This window comes from Aulonocara sp. 'chitande type north' Nkhata Bay, linkage group LG3, assembly GCF_057382095.1.
Source record: "Aulonocara sp. 'chitande type north' Nkhata Bay isolate Kocher_YH1m ecotype deep benthic linkage group LG3, A_spYH_male_GT1.1, whole genome shotgun sequence".
Classification (NCBI taxonomy): domain Eukaryota; kingdom Metazoa; phylum Chordata; class Actinopteri; order Cichliformes; family Cichlidae; genus Aulonocara; species Aulonocara sp. 'chitande type north' Nkhata Bay.
Window position 1 is genome coordinate 3,257,833 of NC_141346.1, and position 22,719 is coordinate 3,280,551.

General features: G+C 42.4%; 1 long non-coding RNA gene across 1 annotated transcript; it reads left to right on the forward strand.

Moving 5' to 3' along the window:
- Window positions 1-14,470: 14,470 nt before the first annotated feature.
- LOC147333521 (uncharacterized) lies at window positions 14,471-21,745 on the forward strand. Its single transcript, XR_015128384.1, has 3 exons — window positions 14,471-14,548; window positions 15,302-15,417; window positions 15,502-21,745. It is a non-coding gene; the product is annotated as an uncharacterized LOC147333521 (long non-coding RNA).
- Window positions 21,746-22,719: the final 974 nt, after the last annotated feature.

Consider the following 22,719-nt stretch of genomic DNA (forward strand, 5'->3'; position numbering starts at 1 on the left):
AAAGTTAAAGAAAAATTTACATAGTTAAATGATGAAGTCTATACATTACTGACAAAGAAACCCTCTGGGTTGCAGGACAACAATTTAACTAAAAAAAAAAAAAAGGAACACTGGTCTAACCAACCAGGCAAGACACAACAAATTTAGTGGTTAAAAGATTCAAATTGTGACATGTTTTCTGTTGATTGATTAATAAAAGTGATTACTGAATGAAAGAAAGTTCCTTTTTTGGGCTTTTAAACATGATCTTAAGAATTTTAACATATACCGGTGTTGTCCTGTCAACTTGGTGGGTTAGGAGTTGATTATATCGGGAGACAAAAAACAAAAAAAGGGGGAGAGAAGGCTGACATAGGGCCTGGCCCCATTGCCTCCCCTCTGAATAACACAGCCAACACAACAACATTTTCCTGTTCGTTTGTTTTTGTTTTTTGTTTGTTTTTGTTTTGTTTTTGTTTTTGTTTTTTCTATACATATTTAATTACAGGCTGCTTTGCCGGCCCTGAAAGCCGAGGCTGACTGGACTCCTGCTCTCCCCCATACGTGACACTGACCAAATGCTGCAACAGCTGGACCCACAACAACGACCTGAGAATGTCAACAGACCTGCAGGAATGTGATCTCATGCAGCCGAGACGGAGAGCACTAAACCTAAGGCCCGTTTCACTACACGGGGGAAAATTCCCAGACTGCGTCAGCTGACAGAGCTGTGACGAGACGCCCGCCAAGCCCGAATGAAAAGTAAGGCCGAGCGAAAGAATGCTGACCTTGATAACTTTGCATTCACACTGTGCAGGACAGTGATGGACCAACACGGATGATCGGGTGGCGAAAAAGGGCGTGACCGAGACAGGAGGAGTAACTGAGGTCAGAAGGCACCTCAGAATGGACAAAAACACAGAAGAAGATGCAGGTTTCACCTGCGGTGAACATCGACACTGGAGAAAGGACTGCCCCGATTGGGGTCAGAACCAGGACGGACTGAATTTTGAGCAGCAGCAGCAGCAGCAATGGTCGCAAACAAACTGAAAAAGGAGGGGGGCAGGACCCCAGGGCATGCTTCAGGCCGTGGTTTACCCAGAACACCAGAACAGGAAAGTGATGAACACAAACACCCACACAAACACACACACACACACACACACACACACACACACACACACACACACACACACACACACGGGAATGTTGATTCACTGAGAAGTGATGCACACACATACACATGCACACGCTTGTGCAATGAAGAGTGATCCACACGCACATACACGCTTGTGCAATGAAGAATGCTTTGCTTATGCTGATATGCAAAATGCTGCACACAAACATCCCAATGCATAATTTTTATGAGGAGCCATTGATTACCATTAAAAACTTAGAATGTGTTATATGTCACCCAGAGGGCATTTATGTAGATTTTAGGAATAAGCTCTAAAACGGTTTGGTTATGAAAACAATGTCTGTGCGTGATGTCTGTTTATGGCTCAAGGCCTTGACTGAATTCTTTGCTGTGCTTCACACAGCCCTGATGAGGAACAGTGGCACAGAGTGAAAATGATGAATTAATAGTGTAAGGTTAGGTTGGAGTACGGCATTTTCTGTGATTGAGTTTTAATTCAAGGAGGAACAAAAGGTGTTACGGCACCTGAGGTTCTCATTCCCACACAATATTGTCCCGGCAGGAAGCAAAATGTTCCTGTGAATTTCTGGTTGATTGTTTGGTTTTGTTTAGCGCTAGCTTGATGTTATCAGTGAGCTTTGGCTTGTGTTCTTTCTCGTAAGCGAGAGAGGGATAGTTTTATGCTTGGACATGTCTGCAACGGGCCCTAGTTTGTGTTATTTTAGTAGTATTTTGTTGGTTATGTCTGTTTTCGTTTTTGTTACAGTGCACTGGAGAAAAAAAAAAACATCTGAGAGGTGTGATCCACCGGTGGTGATATGGTGATATGGTGATATGGTGATGTGGTGATATGGGGATATGGTGATATTTTGTGAGTTCATGATTTAACAATCAGCTCTTTAAACCAGGCCTGAAAGATTGAAATTTAAAGCGCTATGAAATATTCTTACAAAAACAGTTGCAAAGTGTGCTTCTCCATGATTGTAATTGGCTTGGGAGAAATTCACTTATAGGGAACACTGAGAAGTTCTGAGTCTAAAAGGATTGCACCGAGTCAATCCGGCCCAAAAAAAACAACAAGGAATTGTTTTCCTTTAAAATGATGACGTCATCTTGCTGGTGATGGAGGCTCGAATAGGTTGCGCGTGAGACTCCATTATCAGCAACATCTGGTATGAATGTGTAGGGAGGTATGCATGTGAATGGACTGTGATGGACTGACGACTAAAAGTTTTGACTGACTTGATACTGAGACAATGACTGCACCAACTTTAGGATTAGTAAATGCCAATAAACAATTCATAAACAATTCACCCAGCCGACAAGAGAAGGGTGGATGCTTCGCTTTGTTTTGTTTTGTTTTTTCAGGAGCAGGAGGATAAGAGAGACTGGAGGAGGAGACTCTAGCTTCACATAAGTATGAACTGCAGACTTAACACTGTGGTTGCTGATTTTGAGTTACTGATGTTTGCATTAAGAAAACTGTGCTATATTAACTGTGTTTTGATTAAGGTATCATGTTATATTATTGGGAATGCCAAATGCTACAGTGGATAAGACTTTTGATACCACTCATGACTGGAATATGTTACTATTAACCACAGCAGGCCACTGTAAAAAAGTCAATTAAATTTTATAGAGGAAAATCGCCAAAATTGAACAATACCTATGAATGACTGGCCACATTCAGAATAGAGATATGCAATAATAAACATTGGTCCACGTGATTTAGGTTCTCACTTGAAATAGTAAGTTATTAAATGTAGAATATAATCGACAGGGACATTTGATAGGATGTGGTACTGAAAAAGAACAAGAGCAAAGTAAATAAAGAAAATATTGTGTTTAGTTTGGATAAATTCAAATTAAAATGTACCATTACACTCAGAGGATCAATATGAAATAAAACATATGCAAAATTTGTAGGAAGTACATGACTGATAACTGTTCTGTCCTGAGCGTTTGTTTCCAGAACACCCACTTGACCACACCAACAGTTTCTCGCCACCGAGGAGGGGTACTTGCAAAAAGAATAAAATAAAAATCTGAGTTTAACAAAACATTTTAAATGTAAATATCAAGCTTACCTTTCTTTTTCCATGAAATGTGCTTGTGGGCACGCCAGCCATTTTGAAAAGGTGGGCAAAACAATTGGCAAGGCCACACCCCCACACATGTGATATAATTTTAAAGGTACTGTTGCCCTCTCTAAGAAACATCAGGACTTAGAGGAGTGGCAAGTAGAGTATGCGAGCTACAAGCAAAAACTAAAATGTGTACTACAGTGTGCAAAAATGAAATACTGGGTCATCAGGGGGTCATGAGGGACATTTATAAAACTAAAAGTCCCACTAACCTTAAAGTGCACTTGAAAAGCTCACACAAGAAGGTTAACCTAGCTTACCTAGAAGACCTCATCAGGGGGAGCACACTCCCCCTCCTTGAAGAGCTCACCCACTCAACCCGCATCCCCAGAAAACAGCTAACCCCAGATAAGGCAGCGTGATGTATCCCGAGACAACAGGACTGGGACATCTAAATAAAGGTGTGAAACAATCGCCTTCAAAAGGTTATCAATTCACTTGAACCAAAATTAGGACCACACGGTGCGGCAAGAGTTAATAGTTATTAGTCTCAACACCCAAGGATAACCAGAAGAGCATGATTGATATGATGGAACTGGGATTTTGTTACACTTAATTTTTGCAAAACACAAATAAAACTAAATTGAAACTAAGGATTTTCAGAAAATAAAAACTAGACTAAACTAGCAAAGAATTGGTAAAAACTAATTACAACTGGCAAAAAATTGAAAATCTGGAGTCGAAGCTAAATAAAAATAAAAACTGATGAAAATTGCAAAACTATTACAACCCTGGTGCAGAGATTGGCAAATCTGACCAGGAAACGTTATAAAATGGATTGTCAGGATAGTCAGCGTTAAAGCCACTTTTGACAGTCCATACTAGGATGGCATTGGACATCTTCGGGGCAGAAAAGGGTTGGTGTGACCAAGGTGTGGTTTGGCTTGTTGTATGTACATTTCAAAATGTTACAGCTCTGGATGGACCAGTTACCAGGGCATGGAAGGATGACAGACTTTATTACATGAGGAGAAGGGACATTTTCGGGATCGAAGATCCTCAGGGATGACAAGGCTGGAGCAACGGTACTCGAGAGAAGAATTTCTGATACTTTCTGAGATATGAGGTCACTAACCTTCTCTTTTAATTGTCTAGCTCCAATGAATTGACACATGGGAGTGTGTCAAAAAGGGGGAGTTGAGTTTGAACATCAAACAATGGTGATATGAAAATTTCTATGAGTTTATTTTTGTGTTTAATAAATTAGCTATGGTAAAACTTAAGCTTATAATGTGTTAGACTTAGAAAGGGTTCACTAATTTTTGATTTCTTTTACATACACATAGATTATGATTAGAATAAGTCCTGAACATAATATTTTAAACCAAATTTGAATCATTAGAAGAACAATGGATAACAATATTAGATTATCAAGGCTAGGGAGAGAGGTGTTTTGGTTTTCTGTCTCTTGCAGAGAAAGGAAGAGACACCAGACGGGGACCCGGAGATGTGAGGACCCTTCACAGCAGGGACAGATGTAGGGACTGCCGAGACAGCAACTGGGGTCAAGTGTCATGACGTTTGGGCTCCTGGAGAAGATGGATCCCACAGACACAGCAATAACCATGAAGGGGTTGGCGAAAACCAGGAACACCAGACCAACGAGGTTCGAGAGGCTCTTGGCAAAAAGGGGGACACGCCGGTGAACCCAAAACACACAGATCCTTGTTTGAAATCGGGGCAGAATAATCCCCAGAACTGTGCAATGACTAAAGGGTGGTCTAACCCCGGAGGTCGAAGAAAGAAGCTGAGAATCACCCAACTGGAAGACACTGGTAGCTGCAGCAATAAAAATAAAGGTTAAAAGCTCCTTAGACAGAGGTTCTAGTCTAAGTACATTTGAAAGCTATTAGGTGGCATCAAAGGGGGTGGAAAACTGGAGCACCAAAATAAAGCTGTGGGAAAATGGGGAGTGATGGGAGAGTCATCTGTAACTGCTGTTATGGTTGTAAAGCTAACTTTGCTTGCATCTGAACTGCGTGAACACAGAGGTCATCCCCCATATGGTCCACCCGTTAAAGGGGGACAGAGGGCCTCAGGATCAAGAAAACCTGGACCTTGCAACGCTGAAGTGCATGTTATTAGTGATCTCTTTAATGAGAGATCAAAAGAGGGTATTGTGATATTATTCTGTTATTATATGTTACCTTATAGATGTAATCAAAATAGTTGAATTATGATATTGTTGTAGATCATATTATACCCTTTAAAATAGAGTGTGTGATCTGTATGTAGTTTAGTTCTCATTATACTTTTGAGTTAACAGAACATATTCACATATTAGTTCATTAGATAAAGGTGCATCCTTGATCTGCTGGGAATGTGTTACACTGTTTTCTTGACATGCTTAATTGTTGAATCATGAAGAGAAGGTTGTAAGCAGGAGACTCTGTGTCTAAAGACAGGGGAGATAGATAGACCACATTCCACACCCCCACCTTACAGAAAGCAGAGAAACAACTGCCGAGGTCATAACTTAGGCGCTGTAACAGAGAAAAAATGTGATGTTTTGGCTTTTACGACTAGCTGGGGGCCACTAGAGACTATAAAAAGCTGAGCAACCCGTCACCATTTTGAGACATGTGCCTGACCCTCTGGTAGCATCTCTCCCGTCCGGACGTTGTAATGCTCTGACTGTTGAATTGTATGGAAATAAATGATTGTTGATTGAGCATTTATACACCGAGTATTGTTGTGAGGATTGCAGGTCCAGATTTCTGGGACAAAAAAGCAACAGTTCTCAGCGAAGTAGGGCCCAGATCGTTTGCTGTTCAGACAGAGAATGGACAAGTGTTAAGAAGAAACCGGAGAAGTCTGTTAAAGACACAGGATGTTAAACATCAGGACACAGAGACTGGAACTGAACAACGAGGTGCTAACCCTGTTGAGCACCACAGTGAGCCTCCTTCACCTTCCCCAATGTCTGAGATACTGAGAAGGTCTACCAGACCTAAGAAACCTACAGAGAGGCTCATAGAACAAGTGTGAACTGTTGTGGTAAAGAATTGTTTAAAAATAATAATAATAAATCACAAGTAAACAATGGATAATAATTCATTTAGAATAGTAATTGTTCACACTTACTTGAGACCTGCTGAGTTATGTGTTATTGACTGTTCAAGCTGTCAAAGGTGAAGAGTTCTAATGTGCTTGAGGGCTGTATGGGATTCATTTGGTTCATTCAGGAAGATGTAAGGTATACATTTGGATTTATTTTGTTTGACTTGTGCTACAACTTTTGGTTACAAAAAAACAAAAAAAACAACAAAAAAACCACTACTGAATGTAGCTTGTTGCACAATTTATAACATGTTGAATGTTAGACAAGAATGTTCAGATGTTACAGAGTAACAGTTCTCTTTGGAATTGTGGTTATTATAACACCAACCTGTTTGGAAAGGGGATGTAATGATAGTTGCTATTGTTGAAGCTACCCACAGGGGGCGCTCTGTAATCAATAAGATATACAGTGAAGAAGAAGAAAGTGATCGTGGTAGAGAGAATAATAAACAGCTAGCTGAAGCTAGCACCAGGTGCAATTCTTGATGTTTTATTCATAGAGGAATAAGAACATTACACTTCTTACACACACACACACTTCTCTTTACTGCATTCCTCAGTTTCTACACACTTCATAGAAAAAAATCATGCAATCAAAACCTGGATTTGCCCGGACCACCCGGAGGTGGCTGTACTGCTGACCTCAGCTTTGCGGACAAGCGCGTTCACCGTCCGGCCTTTTCCTTGTGGTGCAAAAGTGTTAAACACCATAAACTAAGGACAGAGTCCTTCCCACAACAGTCCAGACAAGGTACAGAATTCACCTGCTGGCTGCTACTACTGCACATTCACCCAATGTATGTATGTATGTATGTATATATATATGAACAAGAAAAACTTTATATCAAAAAGCTGAGTTTCCTTATGAGACCGCAGTGCATGACTGCATGAGTGACACAGGCTGCTGCACACAGTAACAGAGAGGCCCTCTGGAGGTCAAAGCACAAACTGCATGATGTCACTGTAACCACCACAGAGACAGGAAGTGTTTTTATGACTGAAACACTGAAATGATGCTAACGGCTGTCGTTAGGCTCACTGACAGCAGTGCTGATGTGTTCATGTCCAACACTGGCTCAGGTCAGACTCCTTCATCCTTCTCCAGCGTGAGGCCGCCCTCAGACCCACAGGAGCTCTGACCTTTGACCTCCTGACCCTATCCACTTCAGTCTCTTTGCAATGCAAATCCATCCAAACTGTAGCAGAACAAAAGAAGCTGGAAGCTGTTCTCTGAATGATGTTCATCTACGGTTGCCAACTCCCTGAAAAATAAATAAGGGACACCTCACGGCCAGGGCTGGACGACCCGCAAAAATTCATAACGTGAGAATGAATTTTACACACTCAGCACCTGTTATCTCGATCTCTACCCCATCCCGGCCCATTATCTTGGATACTTTCTCTCCTGTTTCACTACCTGAGCTGGTAAAATTAGTGAATTCAGTGAAAGCATCCTCCTGTTTACTTGACATTATACCTGCATCATTATTCAAAAATGTCTTCCAGTCTATTGGCCCATGTGTGCTCACTTTAATCAACTCTTCACTGGCGTCTGGTATAGTTCCGGTTTATTTTAAAAACGCTGCTATTCTCCCACTTTTAAAACAACCTCAGCTTGACCCCTCTCTTTGGAGCAGCTACAGACCTATCTCTAAGTTACCGTTAATTACTAAGCTTCTAGAAAAGGTTGTGGCTCAGCAACTTATGGCAGCTCTACATAAACATGGTTTCAGTCCGGTTTTCGTCGATTTCACTCCACGGAGACAGCCCTTCTTAGGGTCTCAAGCAATATCTTGATGAATAATGATGCAGGTAAATGCTCTGTTCTACTCATGTTGGACCTCACATCAGCTTTCGACACAGTTGACCATCACATCCTCATTGAAAGGCTGAAAAATTGGGTGGGTGTATCTGGAACTGCCTTAGAGTGGTTCTCCTCTCATCTCCATCACCGATCCTTTTCTGTGGCGGTCTCCGATTTTAGGTCATCCTCTACCTCCCTTACTTATGATGTCCCTCAAGGGTCAGTTTTGGGGCCTTTATTGTTTTTAATTTATCTTCTCCGCCTCCAGCATATAATGGGCTCTTTTGAGGACATTTCTTATCACTGTTATGCTGATGATATTCACTTGTACGTTTCTTTTTTATTTTATTTTATTTCTTTTTGTGTCCCGTTTGGATCTATAGCCATCAGAATTGTTGTCTTAAGGCCAAGAAAGATGCCAAGCGGATTTATTTTACCAAGTGGATCATCATGGCCTTGCCATATTGGTCCATTTGATTGACCTTTATTATAATTATGAATTTATTTTATTTTCAGTTGCTACAAACGGGACAGACATGACTGGGGGATAGGACAGGGAGAAAGAATGAAAGAAAGAGAGGGAGAGAAAGAAAACCAAAGGGGAGAAGAGACGGTGAGAAGGGGGGGAAGAGAGAAAAAACAAACAAACAAACAAACAAAAAAAACAAAACACCTGGATCACCTGTATGGAGAGAAAAAAAAACAGAAGAGAAAGCAAACAGCAAAGAGCAACATAATAAGAAAAACAAAAAAGCACCATCACAATAAACTAGCTAGCAGTAGATTTCAATAATTACTAAATAATGGTAAATGGTAAATGGCCTGCATTTGTATAGCGCTTTTCTAGTCCCTAAGGACCCCAAAGCGCTTCACACTACATTCAGTCATTCACCCATTCACACACACATTCACACACTGGCGATGGCAAGCTACATTGTAGCCACAGCTGCCCTGGGGCGCACTGACAGAGGCGAGGCTGCCGGACACTGGCGCCACCGGGCCCTCTGACCACCACCAGTAGGCAAACATGGGGTTAGTATCTTGCCCAAGGATATTGGGCATGCAGCCAGGAGGAAGCCTGGGATCGAACCACCGACCTTCTGATTAGTAGCTGACCTGCTCTGCCACCTGAGCTACAGCCACCCCAATTACTAAATAATAAACGATATTGTGCAGCACGCAAGATAGACAGCGCACCATGTGCTTTGAGGCAGCAGCCAAGAAAGCTGTAGTCCGCGTCTGTGAATACCCGTGTGTACACCTGTGTGCATACCTGTGTGGATCAGCATGCTTGCATTCCAAAGGTTTCTCCATGTAATGATCTGCTAGGGAGTGTGGGGAGCCATAGCCCCGTCCACCAGGGTATGAAGCAGGTATGGAGGAGATCCAGGCCCCAGATATCCAGAGGCCCGAGAGTACGAGGACCCGAGGAGGACCACCAAAAGCGGGGGGAACCGTGCCACCCTCCTGGGAAGAGCTGAGTAGAGCCCCAAAGGAGAGGTCATCCAGCAGCTACGGAGCAGAGGCCAGAGGGGGTTGCAGTGGCGTGCCCGCGGGCTCTGCCGGCAGCCAGCTGTGCCAGAGAGGACCGAGCTTCAGGCCCAGAGGCCTGAGGGCATCCCACCCCCCGGAAGGGGCCCAGCCGGGCCACAGGCGCCCGGCCCCGCCATTCGGCCACCAGGAGTGAGCTGGTACATACATGAGCGCCCAGCCCCAGACGACAAGGACCACCAACACACCAACGTCTGAGGGCATCAGCCACCGGCAGGGAGTGTGGTGAGGGGAGATAGGCCTCCGTACTTTAGAGGGCCTGAGATGTTCCCAGAGAGGTTGAGTCTGAGACCCAACCTGACATATAGACACAGACGAACAGGCGCACGCGGACACAGACGTGCATTCCCACCCCCATATGCACCACCAAATACTCGGCACTCACCCAACGTGTAGACAGACACAAATAGACACTGCACAGACAGTCGCACTCCCCAAACACAGTTGTACGTTTCTTTTAAGCCCCAGGATTTATCTAAGCTTCAGCATCTGAAGGATTGCTTAGATTCGATCAAACGTTGGATGGCTGCAAATTTCCTCCAACTCAGCGAGGGGAAACCCGAAGTCCTCGTATGCGCCCCTGATAGGTTTCTATCGCAGATAGTGAAAGCCCTCGGTCCTCTCTCACTCTATGTTAAATCCTCTATCAGGAATTTAGGTGTCACCTTTGACTCGAGTCTCACATTGGATGGGCATGTGAAATCTCTGGTTCGGTCTTGTTTTTATCATTTAAGAAATGTGGTTAAGCTAAGCCTGATTTTATCTCGCTCTGAACTGGAGATTGCTATACATGCATTTATTTCGTCACGCTTGGATTATTGTAATTTGCTGTTTATGTTCAAGGTTCTTTATTTGTCACATGCATAGTTATACAAGTATAACACACAGTGAAATGTAGCCGTCCACCATTTCAAATGTACATTTGAAGTGTACATTGTGCCTGGGTTTAGAGTGTCTGGAAGAGAGTCCTGTCTCAGTCAGTTATAGATGATGTGAGAGGGCGGGTGTGTGTGTTTAGGGCACGGATGGCTTGGGGATAGAAGCTCCTCTTGAGTCTCTCTGTCCTTGCCCGGAGGATGAGGAACCTTCTACCAGATTGCAGGAGTTGGAACAGTTTGTTGCCAGGATGGGACGGGTCCTTCAGTATCTGCTCTAGTCCGGCATCTCCTGGTGTCTCCTGGTGTGTCTAAGCAAAGGTTCTCTGGATCGTCTGCAGGTTGTGCAAAACGCTGCAGCTAGGCTTTTGACAAAATCCTCCAAGTACTCAATAACTCAAGTAAGTAAGTAAGTAAGTAAGTAAGTAAGTAAGTAAGTAAGTAAAGTAAGTAAGTAAGTAACTCAATCAAGTACTCTGATAAATATTAAGATAAATAGATAAATATAGAGATATAAATATAAAAGTGTCACGGTGTACAAAAGTGACAGCAGGCTGCACTGAGCTGTGATTGGTTCTGTTTGTTTCCCAGATTTGTGCCACCTACAACATCCCAACACCTGCTGATGTCCCCACTCTCAGTGTGAAAGTCCACACAGAGGTGGAGCCCACAGGTGGATCTGCCAGACTGACTGTGGAAATACATCCCTGTAAGTATGTGACAGGTTAGAGGAGAGCTCTGTACCAGCGTGGAGTCACTGTGGGTGATGAAGAGCATGTGTGCACACACTGTTCAAACACAGCTACAGTGGGAAGGAGAAAACTACAAATATGGAGGTCCTGGATGTTCCCAGAGTGTGAGTAATTAGACAGACGCTACCAACACGTCATGTGATCACTGTGATGATGTCATCTCCTCACAGCTCAAACGTGGCCTCCTGGTGAGTCGTGTTGAACCAAAGGAAGATCCTGTTCTGGTGTCCTTAGAGGAGGTCAGAGAAGTCCACAGTGGGGACACCAGATGATGATCTTTGGGACAAACTGTGTCTGCGATTGTTTCTGTCTCGTCCAGTTATCAAAGGACACACCCATCAACCACAGCTTAGAGATCATCCAGGAGCTCCCAGTGGACAACCTGAAGCCAGCCGTGGTCAAGATCTATGACTACTACCAACCAGGTCCAAGTCTAACTAAGCTTTACTCCAACAGCACACTGACACACTTCAGAGGATCCATCAGACTGAACAGTTCATACAAGCTGATGTTTCCATCAGTGACTCAGAGAAATGACACGTTCATAAATCTGGTTTTAGTCACTTTGAGTGTGAACAGGAAACAAACTGCATCATTTGTGCTTCTTGCACCAGGATCCTCCTCGTCTCTCCTACAGCCAGGAAGTTCAGCTCTGCTCTCATGAAGCAGCAGGAAGATGTGAGGCTCAGAGTGAGGACTGAGTACAGACTGATGGCGCACACTCAGCCTTTTGCCACTGCATGCACAGCTGTGAGTCATGTGACACTCGTGCACTCGTGTTGATCACGCCTCTCATTGCAGATTAGTGAACTCTTCCAGGGGCGACGATCACACACAGTGGTGTGAAAAAGTCTTTTCACTCAGTCATTTCTGACTGTTTTTATCACACAAATGTTCCTGTTGGACAAAGATAACACAAGTAAATAAATGATGATGTCACTGATTAAGGCACAAAGGTGAGCCCAACCTACCTGAGCTGTGTGCAAAAGTAACTGCCCCTCTGCTTCGATCATGGATGAACTGTGATGAAGCACATTTGTTTCTAAAGCTGAGTTCAGTCTGACAAACACACTCAGCCTGAAGAAGACCTGTTGGATCAACAGACTCTTCAACTTCTACAGAACCCGTGTGAGAAAGTGAACAGGCTGAAAGATGTCAAACAGCAACACATAATGCCACCATCTACACAATCAGCTGACAGAGTCCCAGCTGTCAGTCTGCACAGGGTTCAAAGCCATTTCTAAGGCTTTGGGACTCTGTTGAACCACGGTGAGAGCCATTAGATACAAATGCTGAAAGTGGGGAACAGTGGGAACCTTCCCAGGAGCCAGGGGCACCAAAATGACTCCAAGAGCACATCGACATCCAGGAGCTCACAAAGAGCCCAGAACAACATGAAAGAGCTGCAGGCCTCAGTTAAGGTCATCATTGAACAATAAGAAAGAGAATCCAAGGAGAAAACCACTGCAGAGCAAGAAGAACACAAAGGATGGTCTCACATCGTCCAACAACATGTTGATGATCCCGTTTGGGAAAGACTCTGTGGACTGATGAGACAAAAGCTTTGAGTCCTGTTACATCTGAAACTAACACAGCATCAATGAAAAGGAGCCTCATAGCAACAGTCACATATGTAGTGTGATGGTCCCATGTGATGCATCATGGCAGCAACAATACAACAACAAATACACACATGTGACAAATGTACAGTAACAGATCATTAAGTGTCACGGCGCCGTGCGCATTAGTATGTTTGACTTAAGCTTAATAATCAGAATGATGCTCTGATCTCTTCTAATAAATGAAATCATACCTTTCTACTAAAACCTTTTCCTGAACCAGACCCTGCAGGATCCACCTGAGGGTCCCAGTCCTGGACCCTGTTTGTAACCAGGAGGATCCCAGGCCTGATTATTGCTGATGTGTTATAAATATTCTTGTTTTATTCTCATTAAATAAATATGTGTATAAATATGTGGACTCATGTTTCAGTCCTGGACGTTGAAGCTTGTTTGTTTGAAAGGACACAGATGGACCTTGTCTCCTTCTTTCCTTCCTTTTGTGTCCTCTGTGCTTCATCTGCTGCTCTTCACTCTGTTACTTTGGACTGATTTCACTCACACTTTGTTTCCATGGTTTCTGTGCGTCACGCTGACAGCACGTGAACAACACGACATGTTTGATCTCAAAGAAGGAGCAGCATCCTCTCTCCACCCTGTTTCTCCATCTTCTACATCACCTGATTCATTCCAGTTTCTCTGCTTTCACTTTGATTCCTGAGCGTCTGTGATGAACACACTATCAGCATCACTGACATATTTCATCATTTAAAAACACTTCCTGTCACTGTGGTGGTTACAGTGACATCATGCAGTTTGTGCTTTGACCTCCAGAGGGCGACAAATCAGCACAGACAGAGAGCTCCATTCAAACTTTGCTGCCATCAGGAATAATTCTTCAAATATAATCATCAGTGTTTGAGCAGCTATGATATCAGGGACAATCTAGACATGTGTGACAATACTGAACATGTCACATGACACACCTTAAACATCATGTGATCCACTCTCAGTGTTGCGACTTCAATCCACAAATAAAGCTGCTGCTGGCTGAGTTGGTTTGAGCTGTGACTCGTCTGCAATAAGCCAAACTGAGCCCCACTTGTGTTTGTGTATTTATTTCAAAACAAAAACAACAAACTTTTCACTTCATTCAAACCAAATAGCCCCTCTATGAACTTTTATCATTTGAGAAATTGACTGAAAGGTGACGTCAAATGACGTGTAAAAACCCGCTCACCCAACTTCTCTGTTGAGAACGCCAGCATCAGGTAAATAACATGTGACCACACCCCCATGCAATCACCTGAGGTGCAGAAAAATCTAAACCTGTGCCACCATAATAAATAAATCATAAACATTCACTTTGGCTCTCACACTCAGTCTGCACTTCCATTCATGACTTCAACAAGTTGAAATGATCTTTGAAGAAACATCAGTTTAGTGCTGAAACATTCAAACGCTGCAGGAAGAACAACAACAAAGTGATGACACATGTTTGTGTTTCAAACAGGAAAACCAGCAGGAATAAATCACAACCTGCCAGAGATTTCGGATATTCCGAGGTGCACCTGAACGCAGCACACAGATTTTCATGCTCCTGAGTGTCCTCAAACGCCTCTCTGGGTGTTTCCTTCTTTCCTGAGCTTCGTGGAGTGGAGCTTGTTGTTGGTGTTTGAAGAAACTGTAAGTTTTCTTTGTTTCCTCCTTTAACAGTTTGTCTTTAGGAACTTTACTGTTTGTTCAGCTCACGTTTGATTTCTTCACACAACAAACTGTGTGTGTTTGTAATAAAGTCAGTGTGTAATGCTTTCCTGGCTAACATCAGCTGTGTGCAGCTTAGTTCCAGCACAAACACCACCATCAACTTTGCTAAATTGCCAATGAAAAACATTGAGCAGCAATGCCCATCCAACTCTGTTCACGGTTGTTGCAGTTGTGATAATTTGTGAGGCCACATTGGAAAAAGCTCGGATGAGCTTGCCAAAGTTCTACAAGTTGGGCCTCCATCAGTGTGTCTAGATCACACGTTGCACTGCCGCTGCTCCGTTTTTTTCACTTCCATTTCAGAGTTTGCGCATGCGCAATGTGTGAGGTTTTGTTAAATTGTCTCTTGGCACTGCTTCAACAGTGCGATACCCTCACGAGCGGCGACCAGGATTTCAAACAGATTCGATTTTCTTGTGACCGATTGCTGGTCAGGAGCTGGTCATAAGGTGTTAATCGCTTCTCATTACCCCATGTGTACTACATGATGCGCAGCACACAATTAAGTAGTGATGGGTAGATGAGGCCTCGTGAAGCGTTTCAGCACATTCCATACTGACACCTGCTGGACCTTAAGTATCATTGCAGGCAACTTACTTGCGACTCACAACAGACATTCAATGACCTAGTCCAGGGGTCAGTGCACATGAATGATTTGTGTTTCCTCTGCAGGTAGAAAGTGTGTGTGAGCTGAGCAGCATGGATCAGTGTGAGGACAGAGAGGAGGGAGCCCCTCCCTCTAAAAGCACTCTGTGTGGGGAACATGAGAGCCAGACCAAAGCTCAGAGGTGAGATGACCATCTCTAACTGTCCATGACTCTTCTCCATGTCACAGCTCAGCACTCACATCACTGCTCCATCATTATTCACAGGGACCAGCCTGGACCTCCACCCAGCTCTGTGTCCTTACAGAGTGACTGGTCTAAAGAGCCCCCTCTTAATTTTAAAGTCTGGCCTGTGTCTGCTGCAGAGAGGTGAGCTGTTAGTAACATGAACTCTTTGATTTAACTGCTTGATGTTGTTGGATATAAACTGCAGTGCAAACACTTCATTCCCTCAATCCCATTTAAATTGCCTCTTTAAAACAAATCTTTGATTTCCAAAGAACTGAAAATCCACTTTAGCAAACAGGAAGTGAAACATGTAAAAACCATTTTATTCTAATATGAACTACAGCAGAAAGGAATTGAATGAAAGATTATTTGGTCTCCTGCAAAGTGGTGAATACCAAATCTCTGAAATGCTGCTGAGGAGATTTATTTGGTGAGAAAACACATCACAAGTATTAACACTACATAAAATCAGAGAAAAAAAACATGTTAGAATATAAACAAATTTTTGCTTTTTATTTAAACACCAGTCAAAGAAACTCATTGACTTTAAATCAGGCACGTGTTGTCCTGCAGAGAGGTAATGTGTGTGTAAATGTTGTTGTGACTCAGTGTTTGTGAATAAACCCTCCATCATGTTTAATGTCAGCTCAGCTCTGTTTCACACACATTTCTATGTTCATATGTGCAGCGGTGTGTGTTGGAGTGTTTCCACAAACACAGCAGTCAGAGTGTAAAGAATTTGTGTTGTAGGAGTTGTTTCTGAAGTGAAGAGGCTGAGTGTCTGTAGGACTCCAGCTGCTCCAGCAGGCGTCTCCTTTGTGCTTTGCTTCAAACACAGTGTAGGTGGGAACTTCCACACTGTTGTAGGGTGAACATCTCAGTTCTAGCCTGTGTGTGAATGTAAGGTCAGCTGATATACATTTACCATATCTCACAAAAGTGAGTACAGCCCTCACATTTTTGTAAATATTTTGTTATATCTTTCTATGGGGATACTAGAGATGGACCGATCCAATATTACGTATCGGTATCGGTCCGATACTGACCTAAATTACTGGATCGGATATCGGAGAAAAATAAAAAATGTAATCCGATCCATTAAATATCACGAAAGCACCTCACAAAACTTGCAACACGCCGTAACTCACCTCAGAAGTTAGCACGTCGGAGCAGTATGCATCACGTGATAGAGCGGCTGTGGCATGCGGGACCTGTCGGTGGTCTGGATAGCATGTGGAGCTTCGCTAGCAACCCGGCATTTCATCTCCGACAAAGTTATCCCCGAAAGAAGTAAAGCAAGTGTGTAAGTCCATCTCTGAATGTTTGTAAAGCATTCCTGCGTTAAGCTTAACAAGCGACTGCCTCTCGCTCTCCGGCTGCTACTTCAATCGTGAAACTGATCAGCTGATCGGCTTTTCTGTCGCGAGTCCGTCTCTCTGGTTTGTTTTTGGTCCACTTTGCACCAGAAAGAGGAAACCAGCGGCTGAACAACAGCAGCACGTTTAAGCTTGATCAGCTGTTGTTAGAATTTATTTATTATTACTTTCTACTCGAGGATCTTTTTCTACGTAGCTGACGGCTGGTAACTGTGCAGGGGCGGATCTAGCAAAGTTTAGCCAGGGGGGCCGATAGGGCATTAACAGGGAAAAGGGGGCACAAAGACATACTTTTCTTTCTTATTCTCATTTAAAATGTCGAGCTTTTAATAAATAATTATCTGACACCCAAAGTTTTAATTTGATGTAAAATGAATAGAAGTCCATTACTGTATATAGTAACTATTAAGTCTAATATATATACCCTAGTAAGCTATAGTACTTTTTACTTTGGGAAGGTACTATCTGTGCAGTTGTCATCCAGGGAAGGACGGATGTTGTTTTGCTGTGCTGTATTTTAATGTGAAGTGTACTTATTTATATTTTTATATTGCATGTACTGGTTATATTTTGTGCAGTGTTTTATTTAGATTGCATGTTTTGGTTATCCCGTCAAATTGTCCTGGAGAGACTCCGCCTTTCCCCATTTTTACTAATTGGACACACCTGAGAGGAAAGGCAGTGTAATTTACAGAGTGCTGAGTGACACATAAGAGGGTTGGAGCTTGGCGTTCGAGACAGGACGGACAGCACCAGCGCACAGAGGACCAGCGCACAGGGCAGAGAGTGACAGTACCAGCGGGGAGAGCGGAGACAGCACCAGCGGAAGGCACGGGACGGCTGTGTGGCCTTGCAGTTTTAAAGAAGCGGCGGGCGGAGTTGAGAGCTCTGCCCACCCGGGGTAAGTCTTCGACTTATCCCCTTTTATTGAATAAAAACTGCCAGAAGAATAGTGACTGCCGCTCCTCCCTTTCTCTAGCATATCAAGACGCGAATGCGGAAAGGAAGGAGAGGACTCCGCTGGATTTCTTAACTCCCTGGGACTTTTATGCTGTGGTGGATCCCACTGGACTTTTAATGTTGTGTTTTATTGATTTTTATTGTGTTATCCCTTGGCCAAGGTTGTTTTAATTTATCTTACATTTTTAACTATATAAATATAATAAATTATATTTTAATTCTACAGTTTTTTAATCGTGTGCTTTCCCTTGGCGGCTCCACTGCTCTGTCCGTTTGGAGGAAGGTTTCCTTCCTTTAAAAAACGACACTGTGGGAATAAAATCAGCCTTTCCGCTCCGTTACATAATCTGCAATTTTGTTGAAGAAAGATGTTGAATCTATTTAATATTTCTTGAAAAATAATTGATTTCTGTGCATTTTTTTTCACACTGCATCAAATTAAGGTTGATTACGTCGATTAAGCATCATGAGGTGGAGCGTGAGGGGTGGTTCCCTATTTTTTATTTATTTATTTTTATTGTTGCTGGGAGTTGAAACCCTATTAGTTAGGTTGCTTAATATTTACGCTAAGTACTCTTTAAAATACCAGAATAGGGAGGATGGTGTAGGTCTAAGTTTATTAGATTGATCAGTATTGCTGAACTATGAAATATCTTTTTTGCATACAGGTATAACAGAATAGCTTTAGTGTAGTTGTTGTTTTAAACTTGAGTATGAACTTATACAAAATGCAGCAAGATATTTAAAAAACAGTTTTGTTGATTAAAAAACACTATATCGGATTCATATCGGTATCGGCAGATATCCAAATTTATGATATTGGTATCGGACATAAAAAAGTGGTATCGTGCCATCTCTAGGGGATACCCTGACAATATGACACTTTGATACAATGTATGACTGTGAAGCTCACCTGAACTCCACACCCAAGTGAGTTAAGGCAGTGTTGCAAAATAATGGTGGAATTCACACAAAATATTGACAGTTTGGACATTTTCACTTAGAGGTTTGTTGCCAACAGTTTAGACATTAATGGCTGTCTGTTGTGTTATTTTGAGGAGACGTCAACTTTACAAGCTGTACACTGACTACTTTAAATTTTATCAAAGTTTTCTTCTCAGTGTATCCCCATGGAAAGAGTTATCACATCATTAATTTTATTATAATGATTTTGTTAGGAATACTTTTCCATCAGTTGTCTTTTGCTCAGTGGTCTGTCATCTCGTTTTAAGTCTCCATCAGTTTGTTTATTTTGGTAACCTGTTGTCACGTGTGTTTGGTATTTAGTCAACTTTTCTGATTTTTCACAAGTAGTTTCAACAATGTTGCTGTTTTCCTCATTACTTCTTGTAGTTCTCCCCCTGCACTTCATCTAGTTGTCCCCTTGACTGTGCAGTCCGAAGTGTTTTCCTTCAGTGATTCCTCATTGCTTTTTAGTTCTAGACGATAAACATTTCTTTGACTTTTATTTTCATAGATGAGATTATAAACTGTAAATATATTTTAGGAATAAAATATCCAAGGTAGTAATACCTTCACCCCATCACAGATACGGACAGTAAGAATGCCGACAGTAAGATTTCTCAGTAAACGGACAAGATTGCACCCTGAAAAAGCTAAACTCTGGATAAAAGTTTTGAGATGATATATAGTATGAGATGTATATAATATTCAGATCTTCAGAGATATCTTTTTAGATATCTGTGAAATGGACAAGTTGGACTACCAACTTCAGATATTAATCTGTAAAATATAAACGCAACAACCAATTATTTAATCTACCTGAGCTATTTTCTCTTATCTCGGTGGTTATTAACTTTATCTTTGAATTCAATTTTGAGATACTGTATATTTGTCATGCGCCGCGGCGTGCGTGCACAAAAAGGATCCAGACGCAGACTCGAGCGCTAGCAGAAAAGGACACTTTATTATAATAACAAAAGGCGACCCGGGAAAACCAAAGGAGCAAAACGAGGAACTAAAAAACCCGGGGAGGCTGCAACAGAAAGTGGAGAAGATTACTAGGGAGCCGGGAAGCGGGGAAAACACATCAAGACTGAGTTAGAATAGTTGGCTTAAGATTAGAGCGGGACCGTGGGAGCTCGGGAGGGAAGTGTGGAAGTCCGTGAGAAGGGAATCCGTGGAGTTAGTGAAGGGGCCAGATGATGCACTGGGTGATCCAATTGAGCAGGTGGCAGACACTGGACGCCGAATCGAAACCTAGACACAAGTAGGCAGATTTAACGCAGCTCAAATAAGATTGTAGGAGCCATATGAGTTGTTTCTGACTAAGTGGGTTGGTTTAAATGGACTCACTGTATTGGTGCACGGGTGTGGGGCGTGTCTCATGGGTGTGGTAGATGATAAATGTGGTTGCACTCACCTGTTCATGGCACCTGATGTTGATGAGCAGAAAGGTAGGGTGAGCATGAGGCAAAACTTTCTGTTGAACGCAGCTTGAATGATTTTGATGTATTTTAACTGGAACTTGATGGTTTTTGTATATTTGTGCACTAATTGATAGTGATGGGCAGATGAAGCCCCATGAAGCACTGAAGCTTTTCATCCAATTGGTTCACCCCAATGCGAAGCTTCATGAAGCTTCATTTGCTCTAGCAGGACACCTACTGGACGTAAAAAATAATAGCTGGCATGAATTTGAAGAGTGTGGCATTTTGCACACAGCCTGTAAATGTCAACAACAAAAGGAGTGTGTAAAACATGTATATTGTAGTGATGGCAGTATACTGTGTATATTTATAGTGGCAGTATGGAAAATGATTATTTGGAAATGCTTGAAATGGAAATGATCATTTACTGTGAGGTGAGGTGTGGTTGGGGTGTGGACAGTAGTTGTGCTTTTGTAACGTTGAGGTATGGACAGCTACACACTGAGGCGTCAGTCCTGCCTGTTCACATTTTATTCTGTAAAAACTAAATTTTCACTGCTTTTATGACCTTTTTAGTGGGGAGAACATAGCTGGGATTTAATGATTTAACAAATCTTTTGAATCCTTTGTCCTCCACAATGCTAAATGGCTGGGAGTCCTCAATCACCATGCTGACCAGGTCTTCATCTATTTGAGATTGTTCTCTGAGGAAAGACAATAAAGACAAAGCACAAATATAAATATCACATACGTAACTTATAACAGTTGTATAATATTGTTATATCAGTTAGTAACATTACTGCATGCTATATTATCATTGCATTTGATGGCTCACCTGGTCTTGCTCCACAATCGGTGTTCCCCTTATTCTCATGCAAAGCTCTGTAGTGCCTAAGCATGGATGAGGTGTTGTTATATCCCAGCTCCCTGGCACATAGCAAACACTTCACCTTGTACAAAAGTACAGACAGCTTAACATAAATTGTATTGCACCATCAGTATTATGAAAATACATCTTCTGTAGAAATTTACATACCTTGTTGGGAGGAATAAGATCAAAATGTTCCCACACAGGGGAGGACATCCTCCTCTTCTTAGCTGGCTCCATTCTCTCCTGACTTTCTCTCCTCACTCTCATAAACCTCCAAACGGTCTCCAAACTCTCACTAACCGCAACTCTCCATCAAACACCCACATTTTGAATGAAGTCTGAGGGGTTTATATCTGTCATAGCTCGTGGCAAAGTTCGAACCACTTCATGAACCAGTCACGTGGTACAGCCGGGCAGCGAGGCTTCGGACGTCATCATTTTCAGCTCCTCCCATAAATGAAGCAAGCCTCGATACGCGCTTCGCGGAAACGCCCCCTCCATTACTCGACACACGCTCCGAAGCCTCGATACAGAACGTCCCATCACTACTAATTGATGCCATAGACCAAGTTGTAATTTGACATAGTAGTTAGTGCAGTTATTGGTGAGTTGCAGTTATTTGTTTGTGCAATCTGTGCATTTGTTTAATAGTTAATCCCATGTGCTGATTTGTATATGTGACAGTTGCATGTGGAATAAAAGGAGCAAATGGTACAGAAGTGTGTTTTATGCGTTTATTGTTGCGCGTCATCTGTGTCCTCATGTTTAGCCTGCCGCGGCCACAGTTTGGAAGAGCCGTAATAAATTGTCAACAGAAAAGTTTGGAGGTTTTATTGGATTATTTATATATAGATGAGTTTTATTGGTGAGAGTTTTATAGTTTGCTGTTGCCTTTGTCCACCCGCTTTTAGATGAAGCCTTTGGCTACACAGAACAGATTTCTTTCAGGAGTCTTGTTCCCCTGTTAGGTTTTACCAGTACAGCTGCACAAGGCGTTGTACTGATTTGCTTTCTAGTTATTGTGCATCAGGCGGCTGAAGCCATTGGCTTGGGAGTACCGCCGCAGTTTGTGTTTAAGACAGTTTGTCTTCCTCACAGCTGACGGTATGGAGGTACATAAATACCCACCGCTAGTATGTACGGAAGACTAGGTTGAGTTAGTTAGGTTTAATAGGCAGATAGTGGGGGATATTGCTCCTGTTAATTGTGTGTCCAAGGTTTTATGAGGGGAATGTCATCAAGTTGATGTGTTGGAATGAAGCTGTGTGGCATAGGTGCAGTTCAGTGTTTGGATTTTGTAATGTTTTGAAAAAAAATGGAGACACACCAATTAACACAATGTGGTGATGCGGATGGAAAGAAAAGACAGCCGAAACCGACTGCTAAGGCTTTGGAGAATCAGATTGAAAGGCTTCAAACAGAACGTCACACTAAGATTAATAAAATTAAAAATGTCATAAAGATTATTAAAGAGTTAAAGCAATCTGAGGATAATGTTTCCACTGTTCAGGCTCAGTTAGAGAATTTGTCTGTGTTGCTTAATGAGGCGACTCATCTGCATGAAACCTTGCTTCCTTTGCTTCCTCAAGAAGAGCAAGAAAAACAAACTGCTTGGTTTATAAGTGTGCGAGCACATAATACTGAGTTTATGGAAGAAATA